Here is a 25,092-nt window from a genome sequence, read left to right as displayed (position 1 = left end):
GTTGCCTTCATCATCATCGTAAAATGAAGAATGCTGAGGGTCCCTGCTAACACCTTGTCCTTTTAACTTAGCTATACTGTCTCACATCTTCTTGTAGGCATGCTTGCTATCTCCCTCTTTCCCCCTTTGTATCTAGTTTAAAGCCCTGTTAACAAGCCCAGACAGCTCCTGGGCTGGGTCATTTTTTTTTTTTTTCATTTGATATGTGGACCCCATCAACAGTCATCTGGCCAGGCACAGAATAGACTGTCCTTTGGTCAGAAAAGCCAAAATTCCTCTGGTAGCATCAGCTTTTTAGCTGTGTATTTATCAGGTGGGTTTTCCTGATCCTCTCAAGTATCCCTTGCTGGCCGTGAAGGGATAGAGGAATACACTGTCTGTACTCCTACCCTGTCCACTAAACACCTCAGTCCCCCAAAGTCCCTTTTGATAGTGTCTCAGCAACTTTCTTGCTGCTGGCCTGATCAGTAAGGGAGCCAGACTAGGGAGCCTTCTCGCAGTGTCCATGTCCTAGGTCACAGGGAGGCAGCATACTTCCTACGTCAACCGCCGTGCAATGCTCTTACTAACGTGGCATGCCCTGTTTGCCCATAGCTGTGCTCCCTGTTTTTTGCAGCACCCCCTGGTAGCTGCTTTTGTAACTGCGGGGTGTAATGCCACTACTCCTGGCCCTGCCCCTGCCGCATCAGATCCACTGCCACATGAACCCAATGGCACCTGGCTGCTTCTTGCTGACAAGAATTTGGTTGCCCTCCAAAGTCTCCAAAAGACGATTCCTTGCTTCATTGCAGAATGCAACCACACCAGAGCTGTCTGCCTGAAGAGAGAAAGCCTGGATGATGATCTGGATGATGGGACAGTTTACTCACAGAAAACCTGCATGTGATGCAAAACTTGGAGGACATGTTCATGTACCAGATGGTTATGCTGTGATTCAGAAGAAGAATGGTAACAGGCTCGAGAGACAGGCAAATAGGAAGCTCTTTAAGTTTAGAAAAGGGAAATACCACATTTTGCATCTGCAAGGAAATAAGCCTATGTCACGGAGTTAACGAGATCAATTTACACCCGTGACAGGGGGCAATAGGCCCCTGCCCTCCCCTCCCCAGCCCACAAAATGGGAAGGAAGGGAGGAAAACAAAAAACAGCGGCAACAATCTATGGAGGAAAACTTATTTTACTATGATATCGGAATGCAAGATAACACAATATAATACAATCTGATTGAAAGTGAGACTAATAAATCAAATAAGATAGGAGAGAAAGAGTTCCCGAGACCAATTCAAACCTGAAAAGCTTGGAACGGCCAGGAAAGCACCCTCCAGCACCCACTGCCAGGCAGTAAGAGTCCGCCCCACCCGGAAGGGCCAGATCCCATGACTTCTGTAATGTATAGGGATAGGTGCCTGGAATTGGAGCATTAACACTTTAACTCCCAGTACACTACATGATGTTTTGATGCGGAATACTGAGAACCAAAAACAAAAAACATAAAACCATGACAGCCTAGCTACTCGGGAGCCAACTGGCTGGAAAACTGGCTTATGTTGGATGGACCTGCAGGAAGAGATGCCAACAATACTTGAGCTGAGAAGTTTGTGGCTGACTTACAACTCTGTTCTTATAGGCCCAGGGAGAAAAGACAGTGAGGTGAGTTGTTATTTCTATAGGCCATTGTGATATCCACACACAAGGGCCACAACCAGCCTTTCATTCTGATATAGAAGGAATGTAAGAACGAAAAGAATAAAAATAAACTTTAAGGAAGTTGAAAGGAGTTCATAAAAGAAGTTTTAAAAAATTGACATAAAATACATTTATTGATGAGGACATTGAAAACCCTTTAGGTCATCTGCAAACAACTAAGCCTACAGATAGCATAAAACATGCTCTTTTTCGTTTACCCCAAGAAAAAAAATAAAAATATCAAATTAAAGAGTAGTGTGGAATACTATAATTCCACATATAATTCCAGGTATATTCTCTTTTAAGAGATAAGTTATAAACAAAAAAATAATACATTTATAATTATTGAATTTTTTCTCTAATAAAATGGACAAGCTGCTCAATAATGAATTTTAATCAATAAGAATTATAGAGATGCTGTTAAAAACACTGAAGCTCAGAAAAAAGTAGGAAATTGTGAATGTTTTTCAGGAAAGAGATGTGATATTGAAATATATATATATATATGGAAACGTATGCATAGTATGTGTAGATGCTCCTGGAGCAGAAACATTAAAGATATGGTCCAGTCCAGTTTATGAAAATTGTGTCTAATTATTATCAGGAGCATATCTGTTAATCTAACAACACCAGATTAAAAAGCTACCACAGTAAACACTGTACTTTGAAGAAAAAGGAGATAATTCTTTCTTTCAGAAAATTTGCCCTCTGAAGCAAATTAAAATGGATTAATTTTTTGAAAACATGATCTAAAACTTAACTTAATAAAACCTAGTTTTATTTTCCTTAAATCTATTTAATGTTTTTATTTCCTTAGTAATCCCTACTTTCATTTCTAAGTTGTTAATTACCTAATTTGAACAACAAAAAATTATTTCAGTTAAAGTAATGCAGAAATCATAATCTTTGTCTTTCAATATGATCTTAATGAGGTATTTGAAATTATTTTTATTACACTATCTGAAAACCTTTAATTGCTCATGAAAGCATCTTCTCTCTTCCTTATTAATGTGAAATGATCCTTTTCCCTCCTCCACTGTGAAGATTCGACAAATATATCATTTCTCTAAGAGTGTATTTAAATATATTTATCCACATAGTTCAAAAACATGCTGCTTTTTATCCCTAAAGTATTTGTGAAATGAATACTTTGTCAATTAAATGCTAATTTTGATACATGAAAGGGATAAATACAGAATCATTTAAGAATTTCCTTTTTTTTTTTTTTAATTTACAAATGGTAAATAATTTTTTAACGGTTTGTACTCACCCCAAATATACTTACATCTTTTTCCTTTTTGAACCATACAACCCAAGTATTTATTCAAATTGAGTGAAATGAGAGGGGGGAAATAACTGATGAAATTTATGTTACCACTTCCTGAGTGGTAACAAAAACTACCCTACATGTCAAAAATCTACCCTGAAGAGATTGGTTTAAATCTTCCAGAAATTGAAAGGCAGAGAGGCGAGGAGGAAGGAAAACCAAAAACAACGACCCTTTACTACTCTGTACAACTCTGTAAGAGATAATCCAAGCCACATTTATGTAGATTAATCCTACTAGTACTGAAGTTATTGTTATCTATAATAACTAAAATATCAGTGGAACTGAAAATTCAGGCACATAGCAGAACAAAGTAGTTTAGAGGATGTCTGAATCAACTTATACTTTATAAGACGGTAGTGTTTTTGGTTAGATCATCTTTTTCAGAGCAGCCACTAGCTTAGCTCTGTACTCTGAAATGTAAGTTCTAATTTTTCTTTGTCACATAAGTGAATTAGTCATCTGAAAAAATGATAATTATTATGATCATCATGAAACTAGTCTCGGGGGAAAGAAGTCCACACCAAACCATTACAAAAACTGACCAGAAATGACAAATGGAACGGAACTTGTAGGAGTGTAAAATGGTAGGAAAAATGTGGCACTGGCTCATGAACCATTTGCTGTTGAACTATTTTCTTTTTCTTTGGTCATGACACAGTGTAGCAGAACTGCAGTATTCAGTATACATGGCATTACTCTACAGCTGAGGAGATATTTGTTCTTGTGCTTCAGACATTTGAATTGAAAATATATATCAAAGTGCTACAGATATCTGTGCAACAAAATTGTTTAATCAGGAAACTCACATGCCTCAGGAAATTTGCATGCCTGAATCCATATATATCCATATAAAAACACTGTCAATAGTCACTGAGTGTCTGAATGTCTAGATTTACCTGGTTTGCAGAGCCTCTTCTGTAAAGCTAAAACAGAAAGATTTACTGAATATAATAGCAACCTATTATTGGGCAGCTTGATGTGTTTCAACATATTTACCACCACTTAACATTTCTTGTGTATAATGTGTATCTTTGCATGTTTTCAGTGTATTTTAAGCACTCTGGTGTGAAAAAAAGACAATTCTTAATTTTTATTACTGTTAGACTTTATTTTTTAATTACTTATGTTGTTAAAAAAAAAAAAAAGCTATGTGGAGCAGAGAGAAAGAACTAATACACCATTAAAATAATATACAGGAACAACTGTTAGCTCAGAGTCTGAGAAGGTGGACAAAATAAGTAGAAAGAAAGCTAATAAAGCAATAATGCCAATGGAATTTAAAGATTTGCCAAGATGACCTACAGTTGAAAAAAAATTTAAACCCTTTAAAGTCTCAACAGACACTAATCTTTCCTGGATGGTTCTCAACAATCACATGGAAAAATGGGCTTTCTAAATATAACTTTACTACTTGAGGCAACAGTGAATCACTGTTTTTTACAGAGTGAAAGGGAACATGAAGCAGAGAACCTAGAAGGAGAAAAGGTAAATGCCTATGTGTATGCTTACAGAGCATAGCTTTATGGTGTGTTAGATGTGAATACTTGCAAGTTAATATTTTGTTCTGGTGATTATCTGATTATTTTGTAATATTAGAAATATCAGAAAAGAGCTCTGGAAAGCCATTTTGTACCTCTTCGCAACAGTAAAATTCTTTTTAATTTTAGCTTTGATAGTGAAAATGGAAGCTCTGCTTCTAATTCTCACCTCATTTTATGAAAGATGAAGCATTTAGTAGGTATTTGTACCTAGATATACAGGTGTGGAGTAGTCATCACTAGCAAATGAACTGGTATCATATATGGCTACTGTATTGCACTCTTAAAACTCACCACAGCTGTTACCACTGTTTCTAAAAAGAAGAGCCTTAAGTTGCTGGTGGTCAATTTTAAGTGTGTTTGTTTGTTTTTGTTTTGTGGGGGAGGGGTGAGGAGTCTTCAGGTTCAAAGTAGATTAAACTTTTTTTTCTCTTCTAGAATAATTGCAGCTTTGCAGTTTCCTGCTGTTCTTTAAGAAACGTATTAAAAAGTCTGATTGAAATAAACATTTGTGTGGGGAAAATACAGATGGTCTGAACAGGTGACCAAACCATGAAAAAGAACTCTATTTATCTTGGAAACACAGGTAGACTACTTCTAACTTCTGCATGTAGACAGAAGAAACTTGTTTGTGAGAAACTGTTTTGTATCTTGCTTTCTGTGGATGACCTTGCTTACTCATTGTCTCCTGCTGCTATCTATGTCTATGATGCTGGGGTGTTGTTGGACATCTTGCCAGTCTGCTGCCAACAGTATCTGCTCATGGAAACACGGGGTGGACACTCTACTTGCCAACCACCCCTACGAATGTGGGTACCTCTCTAGTAAAATGATTAATGTTAATTTTCCTCCACATATTCTCTTTGGTATCAGTAAACATTTTGCAGAAGTTCTGGTGCTTCTGCATTACAGTGTTAAAACAAAAACAATACAGTAACTCCTCTCTCATTCTTAGGAGGGAAAAAAAAAGAAAAGGTGTTTTATGATCATTGTTCTAAATAAGAAATCAAGATTTTAAAGATGGAAACAAAAATCCCCTGAATTTCAAACAAATTCTGAAGTCTACTTCCTCTTTATCTGCTTTGCCTCTTTTATTTTGAAGAACTTCCAGCTCACAAAACTGAATATCAAATCATAGAACTGTTTGAATTGGAAGGAATGCTTAAAGGCCATCTCGTTCAACTGCTCTTCTATGGACAGAGATGCCTATAGCTAGATCAGATTGCTCAAAGCCCTGTCCAGACTGGACTTGAATGATTCCAGGGGCAAAGCAGCCAACACTTCACTGGCCAACCTGTTCCAGTGCCTCATCACCCTCACTGTGGAAGACTTTCTCCTTATATCCAACCTAAATCTCCCCTCTTACAGTTTGAAACTATTTCCCTTTGACTTGTCAAGTGCCAACAACACTGCCTACTTTTCCAATAGCTGTCCTCTATCATGCCTCTAGGATTGGCCTCAGGCAGCTGAGACACTCACAGGACCACTGCTCCCACCTCTGTTCTCTGCCTTGCTCCAGCCTCTCCTCAGAATTCTTTACAAAGAGTATGCAGCTTACAATTCTTTTCTTGCTGCCCATTTTCATTAATGTCTTGCTGTCTGAACTCTACATTGTGTACGTTGTGTTCTTCATGCTTTTATTATAGTCACCTCGATTTTATAACAATAATATTTGATTAAGTGATTAATAGCTAACATTAGAAGTAGGGCATTTTATACGTATAAATTTGTGTGCATATGAACTTGCAAAGCTCTCTAGTTTTGAAAGACTTTTTGAAATTGCAAGGCAGCTCATTATACCTATCATCTGTGCAAGCTCCAGAACAAGGATTCTTAGGTCTAAATCTTCAGGGATGGGTTACACACCCATCTTCACAGTCAACTGTAGCTTTTATTCACATAAAATATTGCTCATGATTTACCTAACTGGTTGCTAAGCTGACTGGCTGTAATGAATAACAGTTTGTTACTGTTTAAAATTTTCCCTTCAAAGAAGCTAGTTCACTGTCTCTGTGATCCCTATATTTTCTTGTTTACCTGTTTTTCCTTATATTTGTTTTGCAATGTTGGTTTGAAAACTTGGATAAAGTAATGAAGCAATAATTTTGTCAATTGAGAGTTTCTGTATTATTTTCGACACATTTCACAAATAAAACTGCAGAATATAATTAATTTACACAGTTACATTTGAGTTAGAATGTAACTAAATAATACCAGTCAAAAAGCAGGAGTCTTGATCTTTATAACACGTGTATATATATATATATATATATATATATATATATATATACACGTGTTATAAAGATATATATATATATTTTCATTTCTCAAAACAAAATAATAATTTTATGTATTTTATATTAAAGTCCTAACTCCAGAGATTCAATTGGATGAATGTTAAAGGTTTATTTAAATAAGAGATATAGTAATCAGAATTTTTATGTAAGTTCTAAAACTTATAGTCTTCTGAAGACAAGGCATCAAGTCACAGTTTTTAGTATTGGGCTGGTAGTGATAGTAAATTAAACAAATTCTATAAATTTACTTCATGTTATCTTAGAGTAGTTAAACTTCTGGTGGTGAAAATCAGCTCTGTCCTTGCCTTAAAGATCTTTGAACAAACAACTTAAAAAGATAGTTGCTATATTCTAATTCTCAATCCTCAGATGCATTTATCTCTTTACACAGATGCCTTCTTGGCAATAATTCAAGAGTATAGTTAATCTTAAGAAGCAAAAGAGAACTTGAAATTTATTGACTGTGATCACCATAATGAAACCATCAGCAGAAGTAGTGATTAAAACACGTTTTTATAAATTGAAATAGCTATTTCTGTATGCTGTTACTTAGTACTACTAACTATTCTTCAGTGTATTTAAAAATCCTTATTGATATACCAAAACTTGTGACATTTTTTAATACTGTGAACTTGTAAATAATACTAAAGTATTACATTACTTCAAAGGAATGCTAAAGTATAGTAAATTATTTTTAATTACCTACGGCATCAAAAGAAATTTAAGGTCACAACTGGAAACTGATTAAGTTGATGGAACTCTGAAGGTTTGGGGAAAACATATATGTTGGACCTAACATCTTCACAGAACTCTCTAATATGATTTCTGGTTTTCCTTGTCTACACTATGTAGAACTCATCAGTGGGTATTAATATCTCAAACATTTTCTTCTCTGTGCAGTACTCTGCATTCTTTAATTACTCTTACAATATGATGTTTTACACTTACTTTTAAATCTTTACAGAGTTCTACATATTACTTCTCAACATCAATCAATCTCTTTGATACCACTGTCAGATTGTTTTCTACCTTGATGTCTCTTTCCTTCTCCCTAATAAAAACTGTCTTTTGCTGTGTCTCTTGTCCAAGGGACTCTGAGCACTGTTACTCTACAGAACTTACCAGGCAATATGAACATTAGAAAATGTGGTAATCAAACATGTAAAAACGAATAAGAGAAGAGTCTTGTGTGGAAATGTGAATTAGAGGTCCTGAATGCATAATTTTATAATTAATGATTGTATTTTCTTTTTTTCAGAGATATGTATTTTGATTTTCAGCAGTAACGAATTAGAATGGATTTTATGGATTAGAACCATACATCTGTATCTTGCTTGAATTTTCTAGTTTGTTCACAGCTGTGGGTTAATCAGCAAGCTCAGAAAATCCATCCAGAGCTTCAGTAATATAGCTGATAAAGATGTTCTCCTCCTGATCAATTGCAGGTGTCATTCGGAACACTGGTACCTGTCCACACTGTGGTTAATATCATCAAGATAACTGAACTCAAAAGGAGCATTACAGTATTTATTACAGGAAGACTTTCACCAGAGGTAAAACATTGTTTTTGTTGGAGCAGGCTTTAATCTTAGATGAATGTTCCCATTTATCTCTGAGAAACTGAAATCCAAAGAACTATATTTTGGTTCTTTTTAGAAGTGGGAAACTTAATAGAATTTAGACGATTTAAGGATCTTCCTTCAGCAAATTTATCCCTCTGGAGATTAAACAAGCATAAAAGAAAGAAAGGATTCTTTCAAAAGAGGCAAGCATTTCAAACCCCATATCATTATGTGGACCGAGTGATCACACAGAAGCATTGTAGATTTCCAATGTAACAAATTCAGCAAGAGGATATGTGAAACTGTTCTGTTTTGAAGAATGGATTGCTCAGAGGAATTTTCTTAATTCTGTTGAAGAAAGGCATGATGATGTGAAAAGGGAAAGAAATATATTTTTGCCAAGAATGCTGACAGACACCAAATATTTTTGAGCTTGTGTTCACAGACGATAGAGCTAAGGGACTGTATGCCTCTGGGAGTGCTAAATTTATCAAGTAGATTCAGCCTCAAAAAGGGAGAGCTGGCACTTCTACACCTTCACAGAATCACAGAATCACAGAATTGTAGGGGTTGGAAGGGACCTCCAGAGATCATCGAGACCAACCCCCCTGCCAAAGCAGGTTCCCTACACCAGGTCACACAGGTAGGCGTCCAGGCGAGACTTGGATATCTCCAGAGAAGGAGACTCCACAACCTCCCTGGGCAGCCTGTTCCAGTGGTCCGTCACCCTCACCATGAAGAAGTTCTTACACACATTCGTGCGAAACTTCCTGTGCTGCAGCTTATGTCCGTTTCCCCTCGTCCTGTCTCCACGTACCACTGAAAAGAGACTGGCCTCACCACTATGGCTGCCACATCTCAGATATTTATAAACCTGGATCAGGTCCCAAAACCTGGATCAGGTCCCTTTTTTTTTTAAGGATGTCGTGGGAGAAAAAAGCCATGAAATAAGCCATGAAGAGTGAGCCCAAAATGCCCTTGGAACCTGACTGTTCATGTAGAGTTTTTTAGAAAAAGTATTCCCATAGGAAAAGGGGCAAGAAAGAAGAGAAAGTAGAGAATTAGTTGAAAATGAAAAAAAAAATGAGGATTGTTATAAGTAATTCAATCCAAATAGACTTGTAATGGGAAAAAAGAATTTTTTAAAAAGTATTCCCTTAGACTCTGAAGATATTTTCTTTAGTTTCTTCAGAATTCTCAGTGCTGCCCTTTGTTCCCTTGAAGAATAAGATGCTTCTCTGTGCATGTTTGGATGGTGGACATGTCATTGCAGCGTCCCAGTAAAGAATCTATCAAGTCTTGTGACTCCAAGAACAACCCTTCCAGTACAGGATGAAGGCACTGCCAGTGAAGCATGCAGAATGGTTGCTGGATGTAGTCCCAGACTGCTGCTGACCCTGAAGCCATGGCTGAGACCCATTGGGTCAATGCTAAAATCATGCCAGGGTCCATTCTATGTGCATGCTAGTACTTTGAATGGACCCTGGCATGATTTTAGCATTGACCCAATGGGTCTCAGCCATGGCTTCAGGGTCAGCAGCAGTCTGGGACTACACCTTGATCGGAGATGGTTCAGATAATTAGCTGACTGCTCAACACAATAAGCCTGGATACCACTTTAGTCCAGTCTGCCAGCACTGGACTCAAAGAGCCTACTCTGAAGTCTCAGAGGTAAATAGATTCTTATCTAATGACTGTTGTAGCAGTTAGCTAATGCTTAAAAACCCCATTGTGAAAGGCCCCAAAGAGTCCGGAAATTTAGAATGCAGGAAGCAGAAGGCCCTGGGTTGTCATCTTTCTGACAGTTTACTGAGCTGGGGGCCTCAATATCTCAACAGGTGGTCTGCCAAAATTCTTGTCATGTTTCAAAATTAAATTCCCTCCACACAAGATTTCTACATTGACAAATCAGTAGTCCTCTGTAGAATGACGTTTGTATCTGAAGCTGTAGGTATTAGTCTCCTGCAGGAACTGCTTGACAGAATGAAGTAATAGAACATGAGATGACTGTTAGGTTGGACATGCCTTTTCCTGGAGTAATTGGCCTTGTTTTACATATGGTATATTGCCTGTCATTGCGACAGCTAGAACTCTAAAGAGTTCTATTCATAGCATCGCAAATTTAGAGATTCTTAACCAGCTCATTGACATGAGGCTGATAAACAGCCAAAACAGACTTAAGACTGGTATGGTTTTATGCAACAGAACACAGTTGAAATGTCATCTTTTGGCAGTGTAAATATATGTTGTTATTATTTAGATTATTATTTTTTTTAACACAAAATACAGCAAGAGCAGATTTATTCTGCTTGAGCTAAAATCTGAATCAGTTGAAATGGGATATTAATTCTACTTTTTGAGAACTTAAGGTTTTCTTCTATTATCTTCTCTCCTGGAACTTTCTTCTATAGCTGTTTACAAACAGGCCTTTGAAGATATTAATAACATGGCTGATGTTTTTTATAATATAAAGAAAAAAAGCAATTAATGATAGTACTATCGAGCTCAGGAAAGCCTGTTTCGTAGCTGCCTTTTTCCTATCCTGCTTTATGAAGAAAGCTAATTTGAGGGATGTCAGCATAAATTTTAGGGATAACTAATCATTATTCGTCTTTCAGATACTTCTTTCCCCAAATTATTTTCAGTATATGCTCTAAGAAGCTCAAATATAGTTATAAGATAATCCCAGCTTTGTTAATATATATATATACTTTTTTTTTTGACATTATAATGCACAATTTTGATTTGGTAAGTAGAATTAATGTTTCCTTGTAGAACACAGACAGCTTTTCCACTGGTGCACATGGGCATGTTAAAAATACTTAATTGTTTTTATATGACTTTTTATTCTGGATGATTTAACTAGGCGTTGACGTGTTATTTAGTAGAGAGAGGATGAGATCCCTAAAAAAACATCTTTTCATCTATAGGCTTCAATTGAAAGCTATTGAGGACTAGACATAGTGGTTAGGTAGGTCCACCGATATATTCAAATTACAACTGAAATTTGCATAGTATGCTTTCTTGTATGGCAAACACACCTCCTTTATGTAATCCGTCTGTTCTCAGATGTCTGTGGAGCTGCTGTGTTTTAAAAATCCATTTATTTTTTTTTTTTAAGGCATCTTAAAAGCAAATCAGCAGATCCTTTTAGGAGATTTTGTCTCTTTGTGAAGCTCATAGTAGTTTGGCTTCTTAAGTATTTTCTGAGGCAAACTTGTTGGCGTTTATAGCTGATTCTATGCAGCTATCCTTGTTGCAGTACTTAGATGAACTTGTATTAATTTTAATTCATAGGTATTTGCAATATGGTCTGGTTCTGCCTTAGATGATGGACATATAGACAGTATGTCTACATACAGTTATAGTATGTCGTTCTGAAATAGAAGTGATTACTTGGCATAAATGACATTAGTTCATTTCAACCAGTTCAATAAACTCACAGTAAACATAGTAGTGTGAAAAGGGAAAATACTGTGTTCAAAAGTTTAAAGATTTTGAGTGCACATTTTTCTGATCTGGTGAACTCTAAGTCTGAAGAAATTGCATTACTATCTTTCTAATTTTACTCTCTGTCTGTCAGAAGTTTTCATCTTCATAGTGGAGTTCTCTTTAAGTGCTTATTAAAATGACTTATTTCTCTGCTCTTTAAACTAAAACCCTATTCTGTCACTTCTACTCATAGCTGTGGATTTGACTCATGCTAATATTTCCCAAAGTTAGATTTTAATATGGGTCAATAGCCTTGACTTTTTGTTTGAGGTTTTCTGTTCTACCTCAAGAAAGCAAATCTTACAGATGTGCTGATACATTAAACTGCTAGTGTGACTGCCTTCAGATCTGAGGCTGGTCAATTTTAAACTTCAATCTCTCTGATCCTTCTGCAGCAGCTATTCCCAGATTGACCTGTCTTGACTTTTCTGTGCTTCTGAGATTTGTAAAATCTTTGTTCTGTCTCTACTTAATTTTTTCTCAGCATGATTGGAGCTGCCTCTTAAGGAGAGCTGCTTATTGTGATAGTCACCTCTGACTTTTTCCTCTGAATTTAAAAAGTTTCTAGATACTGTTTTTGTCGTCAATGCAGCTTATTACTTTGGACCACTACCTTTTGCTCTTCCATTGTTTGGTTAGTCAGTACAGTCAGACTAATCCAAGCCCTTTATTTGGTCTTAAATGATATATATTTAAAGAGACACTTTCAAACTGAAGTTGATTTTGATGCATCATGAATTGAATGAATCAGTCTGCACTAGAAGTTAGGTTTATATATACATAAATTAGCAACTAGCTAATGTTGAGGCAAAACAAATTTATTCACTCATATGCAACTTCGAAAGTATTTTGAAGTTTTGAGTTTTCCCTAATTGTCATGGATTCATGTCTTGTCATTAAGGTTGATCTCTCTCCCTGAAGCATAAAATGGTAAAGATAAACTAACAGTGTAAGTTATTACTGAGGGGATCACAAATGTACTGTGGAACAACAAAAAAAAATCATTACTGCATATTATATTTATTGCTAATCTGCTGGCCAAATACAGACAGTGGTAGTAGTTGTATACTGGCAGCGCATAAAATATGCAAGAGAAAAAGAGGCTAGGTGTTTTTCTATAAGCAGAAGTATATTTTATCTTAACAGATATGTCAGTATAAATACCCTTTTTGAAGGATTTGTTATGTTACTGCTAATCACTGTTTGTTTAAAAAAAAGGATCAAGCCCATTAAGAAAATCCAAAAAAACAAAAAACTTCTTGAGTCTCTTTGATGTTTATACAAAAGATTCCTGTTTCTCTGTGTTATGCAAGTAAAATTCCTGAAGTAAAATGAATGCAAGAACTATAGCATCCTGTCTACCTTCTCGGCTTTGTTAGACACTTAGATATGACCACAGAAAATGGAAGACATAATTGTTAAAATTAACTTACTTAAAATGTTTTTAGCAGTCTTTTGCATTCTGTCTACAGCATTAGTGAGTTTTTTTTAATACAAATTCTGCCCATTTTTTTCTTACAGTGTCCAGTTCCCACATGCTTCTTTGTGGAGAGCAGCTCAGCCCTTTCTTCCATTTCCTATCCGCATTTATTCTTAGATTTTATCATCAAAAAGCCTCCCCCTGAGAACTGGATTATTGGAGCACAAGAATAACTCATGCCATCCTCATTGATAACTAGTACAGGGAATAGTATGGGAGAACACACCAGCAAACATCCTTCCCCAAAATACCCTCGCAATGTATTGTTATATGAATTTTCTAATCAGAAATGACTTTTGTAGGTAATGGTCCTTGCCAGATATCTCTTTTATGGATATTTTAATCTTGAATTTGTATGTCCACCAAATCCTGTGGCAAGGCTATTCAAAGATTATTTACAAACTGAAAAAGCAATCTCCTTCTATATTTGGACTTTTACTAAATCACTGTTGCTCCTCAATGAAAGATAATCTTTCACAGACCTTCTGCCTCACTGGAATTCAATTATCTTGATAACTGTCTTTTTAAATACACAGTAGACCCCTCTAATATAATAATCATGCAAAACCTACATTATCCACACAGCAGATCAGATCAGAACAAAATCTGAGCTTCTGAAATTGAGCCATAGAGAAGATGAAAGGAGGTGTCACTTCAGCATTGTGAGAATATATATATATATATATGCTATAATACTGGGGGCAATAATAATCACTCTGTGCTGATGAGATCTCACCTGGAGAGTGTGTCCAGACATCAGTACAGGAGAGAGACAGACCTGTTGGAGTGTGTCCAGAGATGGCCTGCAAAAATGGTCCAAGGGTTGGAACTTTCCCTGTGTGGACAAGTTGAGGGAGCTGTGGCAGTTCAGCCTGGAGAATCAGGGAGACCTGATTGAGCCCTTTCAGCATCTAAATGGAGTCTATAAGAAGGAAGGATTCTGACTTTGTAGTAGAGCCCACTGTAATAAGGGGAAATGGTTTCAAACTGTGAGGGGAAATTCAGGCTAGATATATGGAAGAAGTTTTTTACAATAAAGATTGAGAAACACTGGAGTATGTTGCCTAGAAAGATGGTGGAAGCTCTGCCCTTGGAGATGCTCAAGGTCAGGCTGTATGGGGCTATGAGCACCTGATCTAGCCATTGATGTCCTTGTTTATTGCAGGGAAGTTAAACTAGATGACTCTTAAGGATCTCTTCCCAACTTAAATGATTTGATGATGATCTCAAAAACAATGAGTGGGAGTTTAGAAGGCCATAAATTCATTTCTTACTCATATTTCTGCTGAGTTTTTCACATACTTTCTTATATGGTCTTGCTTCTTCTCCTGCTATGTAATACAATTGAATTATTTCATATGAGCTGAAAGGAGAAAATCTAAAAGTCTTGGAGAATTGTTGAGCAATTGTAAATGTTACAATTTCACAAGAGAAAATGAAATTCTGTAGAATGAACAGAAACCCTAGTTGTACAAATAGATGTTCTTTTTCTTTTTTTTTTTAATTTATTTATTTAAATAAAAAACAAAACAATGCAACCTCTTGAAATTTCTGTGACCAGAAGTCACTGTTAACACATCTACTTGTACAAAGGCAGCTTGGCACCTTCCTGCACTGTAGAGCTTCCTTTCAAAATCAGATTTAAATTTAACCTAATTTTTGAGGTTTTTTTTTTTTTTTTAAGTTAACATTCTGTGAACAGAACATATATTATAATGTAAAACACTGCTGTTTGAACATAGATGCTTTTGTTTGGACAAGAGCTGTGTATGAGTATATATATGTACATATTAATATATACATACTGGAGTAATTATAGCTGGCAAATCCCATTTTAGAGTTATAGAACGCTTTCGGGTATTAAGCATCTCATTTGCCTTCTGGGTCTTTCTACAGTGCCATTATATTTTATTTCTGAAAAATTAAATAAAAATCCCCTCTTAATAGCATGCTTTTAAGTCTCTGTAAGACTCTAGTTTTCAGACACCAAAATCTTAGATCAAGTTAATGTGGAAAAAAGTTAAGTAGCTGAAATGTTGAAAAACACAAATCTGATGAGTTAAACCACAGAGCTCTGCATTTTGTTTGATATAGAATCAAGCTCACTTACAAAAATATGTTCTGTAATTTCAGTTATAAGCAGTGGATTATTATGCAGCTATATATATATGTGCAGCCTTTATTATATCATATAGATAGAAGAACTCAAGTAGACTTTTAATTATTCATGGTTGTATTTGTTGAAGGTGTAGATACAAACAGTAGAATACCAGCATTTGTTAATAACTAAGGGAACACACTTGGTTTTCTGAATCAATATTTTCTATGTAGTTCTTGTTCCCATTGACTATAAGCCAGAGTTATTAGAGATTTTCTTTCTAGGCTGGTTTTATTGGACTTTATGTGGCAGTGAAAAAGATAAGGTTCAAATGTCTGACAGAAATGATATTATATGATATTATTTATACGATAATATGATGTTAAGTTTTGATTTCCTGAAAGGCTTCAGTTGCCCAATAAAATTAAATAAAAATATTCATTTCAGGTAACGGACTTTTTGATAACCAGCATGCAGTAATTCGGTGAAGCTTTGAACAGTCTGTTCTTATTTCATTCTAATGCATTCTGAATAGAGTAACTGATAGCTGATGGGAACCTAGAGTACTTCAGATGGAAAGAACATCTGAGTCTTTTTACATGCTACTGTGGAGCAGAAATAAGTAAAACTTTAGAAAGGTTCTGTGCTTCTGACAGTTTCACAGGAGTGCTTAAGTGTGTAGGTAGTTCTTGTTTTTACTTCTAATGCTCACTTCATCAACTGTGGTTACATCAGTATCATTTCTTTAAATGAACATGGATATACTAGGCTTATATTCTTCCTCCTATATATGGATTATCACAGTGCCTAACTTTATTTTCTCCAGGAATACTACAAACGTCTGATCGTTCGCCATGAATTCTTCCAGTAAAGTTACCATAGTTCAACATAGTTCAGCTAACCTTCTTTGGTTAGTACTCTGTCTGAGTCCTCTGTTCTCCCTGCATTCCATCACACTGCCATCAGTATAGAAAATATTTTTCTTTTTCTAGATTTCTATGAGTCCTTCGAACTGCATTTCATTTTCAGAACATTTCTAACAATGCAAAACTTATTTAGTTCTTTATCTTGCTTTTGCTTACCAAGTTCCCTTCTAACTGCAGGAAATACCAAGCTTGTTTTCAAGCATGTGCTGTTTCCATGGTTATTTCACATTTTTTAAAAAAAACATCTAGCTCATCAGTCATTTTATCCGCTAGGAAAAACTTCTATTTTCGTAAAACCAAGTTAGCAATCAGCCTAAATTTGGTCCATGACTTCCACATCCTTCTTTAAAGCTGAGCCCATATTATTCAAATACATTACTTTAAGTAGAAATAGAAGAGTCAATTGGGTTAAAACAAAACAAGCAAACAAAAAGTCACTAGTTAAAGCATCAGTTATAGTGAGGATGCTTACTGAATAAATGTTTTGGGAAAAAGTTATTCAAATGAATCTAAAAAAGCTGGTTACTTTGTTTTGATTAGTTTGAGACTGGCCGTAACTCAGGTCATGACAACCTTCCTTTTCTGCATTTTACAGTCCATTGTCTCTTGAGTTCAGTTCCATCATTATTTATGATTCACCTTCCCCTTTCCAGCCATCTTTTAATCATCTGGATAATCAGATGATCTAAAAAATGTCTCTGCAAATTAACTCACAGATGCAACATGTCTTGCAAACAGTGTGTTGATAAAACTTGGAATAAAAAGAAAAACAGGAAGACAGCTTAGTTCACATAGAAAAGCAACATTTAATTCCTTATTTGTTAATGTTTGTATCTTCTTATAAGACCAAATGAAATACCTGAAGATAATCTCATCGAGACTTTTAATCCCTTCAGCTGAAGAAGTGTATGTATTAAATTGATAGACATATTATTCTGTCTTTTTAGATTTAGTAGAAAGACTACATAAAATATATATAGTCCTATATAGTCCCCAGTGACTGGAAAAATGGAAGTATCATTTTCATTAAGAAAGGGAGAAAGGAAGATGAAGGAAACTATAAACTGCTGAGCATCATCTCTGTGTCTCAGATCACGAAACAGATCCTACTAGAAGATATGTTAAGGCATATGCAACACAAGGAGGTGATCCAAGACAGCCAGCATGGCTTCACCTAGGGAAGATTGTGCCTGACCAATCTGGTGACTTTATACAATGAAGTTGACTGTTCAGGCTGGGTGAGGCTCTGGGCAGTCTGATCTGGTAGGCAACAAACCTGCACATAGCAGAAGATTAGAGCCGTAAGTAGATGTCCCTTAATGTTCCTTCCAACTCAAGTCATTCTGTGATGAACACTAAGAGCTCCCTCTTTACTCACTAACCACAGAGGTTCTTGGTTTTTAATTTGATCTAAAACCTAAAGAGTGTGGGGAAGTAGATTGCTACTGTTGTTACATATTAGCAACCACTATGTTTTATAAAATAAGAAAAGCAGCAGAAACCTATAATTATTTACTCTTTACAGGAGCCCATAGTTATTATGGTAGGTAAATGCCAGACAACTCAGTTTAAATTCTTATGAAGTTCTTCAGCTAGCACAAGATATTCTTGTCACATGTGACTTCTTTCACATTTTCGAGAGATCGGTATGTATGGAATTTGTAACTCTCAGCTTGGAATTTTAACTGTCCTTTTTGATTCACTGTCTTATAGTTTCCTTTGTGATCAGTGAAGTGCAGAATACTGCTCTCGTAGACCTAGAGAAACAACTATTACTTTTTTTTTTTTCTTCTTTTTTTCTATTCTTCTATCAAAGGACTAGTTGGATTATTTGCTTTGAAATGAACAGAAAGGAATTAATCAGTAATTTGTGTCTGACTTAAACGAACAAAATTGCTGAGTGGCTCATTATTGACTGACTCTTTTTTCTGATATAATAAGATATTGGGGAAGGAGGGGCAAGTGGGCATTGTGAAAATGTTTAAACTTATTATGCAATTTTTAGTATAAATTGTTTTACTGTATGCTCAACCCATTAGTGACTATGTCATTTAATCTCTGCTGATAGATATTTATTTTCTGTCACTTCCCAGTATTGGTAGTGTGAGCTACGAAAAGCATGAAAATGCTTTTCTGGAAATGCTGTCTTTACATAAGGAACTTGCTTACAGTGCATATGAGAAAAGGGAGTCTGCATTATTTGGTCAAAATATTTCTTATCATGTCACCCACATTTTCAATTTCTGCAGTAATAGTTATAAATTTAAATAAGATTTTTCTTTCCTATTTACTAAACAGAAAAGTTAAACTCATGTATTTTAATTATCTTAGAGCTCATTTAGTTGTTCCTTTCTTATTATAGAGAAAGTCTAGTGAAATAACTGGCTCTCCTCACAGTTTCATGAGTTGTAAAACAGGAAGAAAATATCATATAGCCTTGCTATTGCCTGCTCTCCTCGTGCTGAAGTTATAAATGACATTCAAAGCAGGATAATGTAGGCTACTGTATAAGTGTCTAAGTGTCTGTTGGGAAGAGCTAGATTTCAGAAGTCAGCTGTATATCTTTTTTTTTGGTTATACTGATTATGATCTTTAGTGTATTAAGTTAGTGTATTAAATGCATTAAGATAGCAGCATTAAATGCAAGAGTTAGCCCTGAAAGAAGAAACAGAGGAAGATCACCTAATTGCAATAGACAAGTTAAAAAAAAACTTCCACAAACTTTCCAGAGTTAAGAACCTGCGAAGGGGATGTTCAGTTTTGTGTCAGGTCACATCAGATTCAGCTAATGTTATAGATCTTAAGTGGGATCACATGGCACTTGTAGAACAGCCAGGGGATCAGGCCCAGCCACCATGAAAAGCAGGAACTGCTTGGCCAACATGATATCCTCCTACGATCAAGTGACCCACGTGGTGGATGAGGGAAAAGCTTTTGACATAGTCTGCCAAGACTTCAGTGAAACCTTTGACACTGTCTCCTGCAGCATTCTGCTGGAGAAGCTGGCAGTCCTGGCTGGATATATATACTCCTTACTGAATAAAGAACTGGCTGGATGGTCAGGCCCCGAGAGTGATGGTGAATGGAGTTAAATCCAGCCAGTGACCAGTCATGAATGGTATTCCCCAGGGACTGAGGCCTGTCCTGTTTAATATCTTTATTAATGACCTGGATCAGGGGATTGCAGGCACCCTTAGTATGTCTGCAAATGATACCTAGTTGGGAGGAACTGCTGATCTTCCTGTGGGTGGGAAGCACCTACAGAGCAATCTGGGCAGGCTGGATTGCTGAGCTGAGTCCAGTCACATGAAGTTCAACAAGACCAAGTGCCAGGCCTGGTGCTTTGGCCACAACAAATCAACACTGGGCAGCGCTATAGGTTTGATGCAGAGTAGCTGAAAAATTGTTGAAGAAAGCAACCTGGGATGTTTGCTGATGCTTGACTAAATATGAGCCAACAGTGTACCCAGGTCAACAAGTAACAAGGTAACAAGGCCAATTGTATCCCTGTTTGTATCAGAAACAGTACTGCCAGCAGGAATAGGGAGGTGATCACCCGACTGTACTCACAGCTGTGGTGAGGCCGCACGCCAAGTACAGTGTTCAGTTTTGGCTCACTACAAGAAAGACGTTGAGGCTCTGATGCATGTCAAAGAGGGGCAGTGAAATTGGTGAGGAGTCTGGAATGCAAGTCTTATGAGGCATGGCTGAGAGAGCTGGGATTGTTTGGTCAAGAGAAGGCTCAGGGGAAATACTATTGCTCCCTACAGCTCCCTGAAAGGAGGTTGTGGTGAGGTGGAGGTTGACCTTTACCTCTTCTCCCCTGTAACTGGAGATAAGACTAGAGGGAACGGCCTCAAGCTGTGCCAGGGAAGGTTCAGATTGGATTCTAGGAAAAAATTATTCTCTGAAAGAGTGGTCAGGTGCTGGAATGGGCTGCCCAGGGTTGAATGGTTGAGTCACTGTCCCTGGAGGTATTCAAGAAACATTTAGATGTTGTACTGAGTGACATTGTGAAAATATTGATGGTAAGTAGACAGTTGGGCTAGATGATCTTGGAGGTCTTTTCCAACCTTGGCGATTCTATGATTCTATGTCTTGTAACCCTTTTTCTTGTTGAATACAATCTGAAGCTATCTTTTCGTGCTTTATAAGAAGAAATAAGATATGAAAGCACTTCTCTACTCTCCTTGTCTGTAAGAGATGATATATTCAAGCTTGTAACAAAAACAGATGGACTGGTATTTTTTTTCTAGATGCTTTGGCATCTGGGTAAATGATGTCCTAACTGATGCTTTAGAATACTTAATCTACTCTAGAATCTTCCTTGCATGTTGCATGACAATTTTAAAATTAATTTGCAACCATATTAATTTCACTGCACATTGTGATCAATATATTTTTTTAATCAGTGGTAGCACAGTATACTGTTACTTTGTTTCTCATACACATTTTTAATGCAGTAAAGACTGTGTGGAAGAGAAATATCTTCCAATTCAAGGTGTGTGATCTTCTTAATTACGTATGTTTATCTGCTTATAGATTGATATGTTTATGTTTTATTATGTTTCTTGTTTGGAGTATTAAAAAATGTATTGTAGTACAGTATTTTTCATATCACCTGACTGAAAACCATTGGATACAAAAAACAATAACAACACAACAATATTGTATTCTTACAATAATTACTCAACATGACCTTAAGTATGAAGCTTCACTAGGAGCAGGCAGATACAATAAAATTACAAGATTGATTCTCAGAAGTGGAAAAAATGTGGTTAAGGGAAAAAATGCATGATGAAGTTCATTGGTTCGCTGTGTTTTACCACTTATGATTACATAACTTGTTATTTAAATGTATAACATACAACTTGTGCATGCAGTGTAGATGTATGTTAGCTCATGTCTCAATTCTTTGTTCTCAGATAAAAAAAGAATTTTCACAATAATTTCAGCAATAACATTCTGTTGCCTGCGTAACTTTTACTTGGAGTACAACAAAATTAAACATTTCAAATACTTTAAATCCTAATGGATGAAAGAAAATAATACACATTTTATGCTTCTAGAATCAAGGAAGATAGGAGTTCAATTAACAATAAGTATTGAAAGTATGTTGTATCTGATATTATATATCAACTTCCTGCTATATTTTTTTATAGGTACAGATATTTCTTATACTATTAATTATCATATTCTGTTATAATAATAATAATAATAATTATTATTATTATTATTATTTTAATATACGTATGTGGAGGCTTGTATATACCAATGTGGAGGTTGGTGGTCCTGCCTGTGGTGGGGGGAGATGGGGATTCATGATTCTTGAGGTCCCCTCCAACTTTGTCCATTCTGTGATTCTGTGATTCTATTTCTACACTTATATATATGTGTATATGCTGTTTTTATCTTCATACCAAGAATGTTCATAATCTATGTAGGTCATTCCAAAAATGATTCCTCCTATATTTATTTTCATGGAAACTACAATAGATGCAAAGAGCACAATAACACTATCTAATAGAGAATATTTTCAGCTATAAAACACTCTTTCAACATCAACACCACCTTTAGCTGATTCATGCAGATGATATGACTAAGATGCTCTTTGCTTTGTGGTGTGACAGCTATGCATGGCTGTTTAGAACATGACTTGTCTTTCATATCACTGCTGTCACTGGTGAAATGCATCATCTACAACCTCACTGTGCTCACATCCTCTGTCTGGTATCAATGTCAATGATGGCCGTTTTTTCCACATGGAGGAATTCAGTGACACACCTTTGTTTCATCTGTACTCCTATGTCAAACACCATTCTGTCACACTGCCTCTACAACGAAAGCCTGTAACAGAATATTGTCAGGAAAGTTCAGCCTCTAGAGCCAAACTACCAACATCCTCCTCTGACATCATGGGCCAAGAAAATAAAATAGAAGGTGCTACTTTTAGATCAGCCCTCATGCTTCTAATAAAACTTTGTTAATTCTTGAGGCCTGACTTGTGAACAAGAACAGCCATGCCATGTGAACAAAAAATATACTGATATCAAGCCATTTTATTTGTTATTTCATCTGCCATCTTCCCCAAAGATAAGTTCATCTCCTTCAAATGAGCAGCAGTAATCAGTGAATTAGGATAATCTTATAATTCCTCTTTATGTTGTGTTTTCTTTGGCAACCATGACTGAATTACAATATGGAACAAGTAATCGAGCTAAGAAACAAGAAAATGTTTTCGTAAGTATCTTTTTATCTTAGAACTCTTATCACTTTGCAAGCTCTTAATTATTTCACGGATGAGTAAACCTGTTTATCTGCAGATTAAATAACATGCCTGAACTGAGGCTTTGAGTTATGGAATTAGGAATTTTGTAAATCTGAATCTGAATCTTCTGATATGTTCCAACAAGTGTGATTCTTGGAAGCTATTACCATTTTTTACACTGTTATTCTGTTCATAAAACAGGAAATAAAACAATTATGGTTTGTACTCAAATAGCCTTAGCCACCATACTGTATATGATGATTCAGTCTCTGAATATCTGGATGTAGGACCAAAATGTAGCTTTTATTTTCAGTCTGAAGAAAATGTATTGCAAATCAAATATACAAAAAGCTTGGAAAAAACAAAGGGCATATTTTGATCTCCTGTATATTTTTAATAAATAACAGCATCCCACAGTCATTGTATTTTGCTTTAATTTACACACATGTTTAGATTAGCTAGAGGAATAAATATGTCAAGAAAGATAAAGGAATAGAAATTGCACTATTTTTTACCTTAAAATTTACATGTAAAATTTTTCAATATAGTATCAAGATAAACAGATATGTTAAGAATTTGCTATGCTAGTAAAATCTGGTTGTTTGATGAAAATGTAATAGTCTATTTCTCATAACAAATCAGCTTGTAAGTTATACTGAGAAAGAAATAAAGGAAAATGAATTATCAGTTACATTTTCTAGGTTTCAACTTTTCATAAGATGGCATTATATAAATATATGTATTTTGCACAAGGCAATCCTTCCAGTAGCATGAAAGTGGTATTAACCTAAATTGGACATTTGTTTATTTGTTTGTTTTATCACAAGCAACCATTGCAAAGGCTAGAAAATAGCATTTATATGATAAACAGATTACATCAAATTACATAATGTTCCTGGTATGGATACTTGCTTAATGGGTACTTAGACAAATTTTATTGTCATTACAGTTTCATTGCCATTTAGTCTTAAATTAGAAAAGAACAGTGCATATTCTTTTTTGATTTTTCAATGATTATGTTGTTATAAAATTGGAATCCACAATGGATTTTAGCTAATATAATAAATTTTGAGGAAAGAAAAACACGTTAATTTATGGAATTAATTTGTGTTATTAGAATTTTCAGAACACTGGTGATTTGGAGTCAAGCAGCTTATTAATATTTCACATCCCAGAGGTTAATACAGAACTTAGGCTAAAGGGCAAGTTACTATGATGCAGTTCCCTCTGTAGTAAACTTTTTTTTTTTTTTTTAAGTGTCTCTAACCTAGAAAATGCATGTAATTAGTAGAACTTTTCTCTAATTAACATTGTAAATTACTTTGGACTAGTGTTAGTTTCTCCTGTTTGAAAGTATAATTCTAAATTCTGAAAATGTTTTATTGTTTATTTCACCATTAAATGAGAGCTACTTGATAAATGAACTAGATTAGAGACTTTATGCGTTTAGGCATCTGCTTTGTTATGTGAATTGTACAGAATATGAACTTGAACTTGGCTGTTTAAAAGGTTTAAAAGGTCAGCATTTGGATCTGCCCCCATTCTTTTATAAAAAAAATATAATCAGCTGATGGAATTGTTATCACAGGATTTGTTAGAATATTTCTGGAAGCAACTTTCAATGAAGACTGCTTTTCAAAATTCAATAATGTCAGCTTGGGAAATTTCTGTAATGCAATTCTTAACAGTTTTCCATAGACAACACTGGCTGAAGAAACCCACTGATACCATATTTTAACTGACTGAATAGAAAGAAAAGAGGCCAGTCCATCTATTCAACGTGTTGCTTCTCTCACATTTACAATCACAACAGTATTCATTGTATAAAAGTGAAAAAAAGAATTACTATGAACTCCAAGCACTAGATTTGAATTCAGGAATATCTGAATTTAATTGTTATGTAATCAAGTTCTTTTCATTTTTCTTCTATTTTTTTAGCCATTTCAGGGTGTATTTCATAAACATTAGAATAGTGTTCCCATATAATAAAAAACAATGTATGCCAAACCACAATGGCATTTCTAAAAGGCTGTTAATCTGCTCTTTGAAAAAGAGAAAACAGAAGGAAACAAATTCAAGTAGATTATTCCAAGTCATAATTGAACTCAGCTGTGAGACCGGTGGAAATTTCTGCTGCTGAGGTGTCTAAAGTTGTTTCCTGCTGTTCTTGCCCTGTCAAGGTTTTATGATTTTTTTGTTATCAATATTCCATATCATTGCATCATGTAGTGCACTGGAAGTTAAAGAGTTCATGCTGCCGCTCCATAGATTCTCAATAGTTCTGAGTACCTACTCTCAGAAGAGAAGAATAAACTACATATCCCAGAAGACTTATTCCATTTCTGTTTTCCATTCAGAAGGACCAATAAACTCTCCCTGCATAGGGAGGGGGGGTTGGAGATTCATGATCCTTGA

General features: G+C 35.6%; 1 long non-coding RNA gene across 1 annotated transcript; it reads left to right on the top strand.

The window, feature by feature from the left end:
- The first annotated feature begins 4,430 nt into the window (after positions 1-4,430).
- Positions 4,431-9,810, top strand: LOC146542321 (uncharacterized). Its single transcript, XR_014880505.1, has 3 exons — positions 4,431-4,501; positions 4,993-5,140; positions 8,297-9,810. It is a non-coding gene; the product is annotated as an uncharacterized LOC146542321 (long non-coding RNA).
- The last annotated feature ends 15,282 nt before the right edge of the window (positions 9,811-25,092 follow it).

This window comes from Meleagris gallopavo, chromosome Z, assembly GCF_905368555.1.
Source record: "Meleagris gallopavo chromosome Z, MGAL_WU_HG_1.1, whole genome shotgun sequence".
Lineage (NCBI taxonomy): Eukaryota > Metazoa > Chordata > Aves > Galliformes > Phasianidae > Meleagris > Meleagris gallopavo.
Note: the sequence above shows the minus strand (reverse complement) of the source record. Positions and strands in the feature narration are given on the sequence as shown.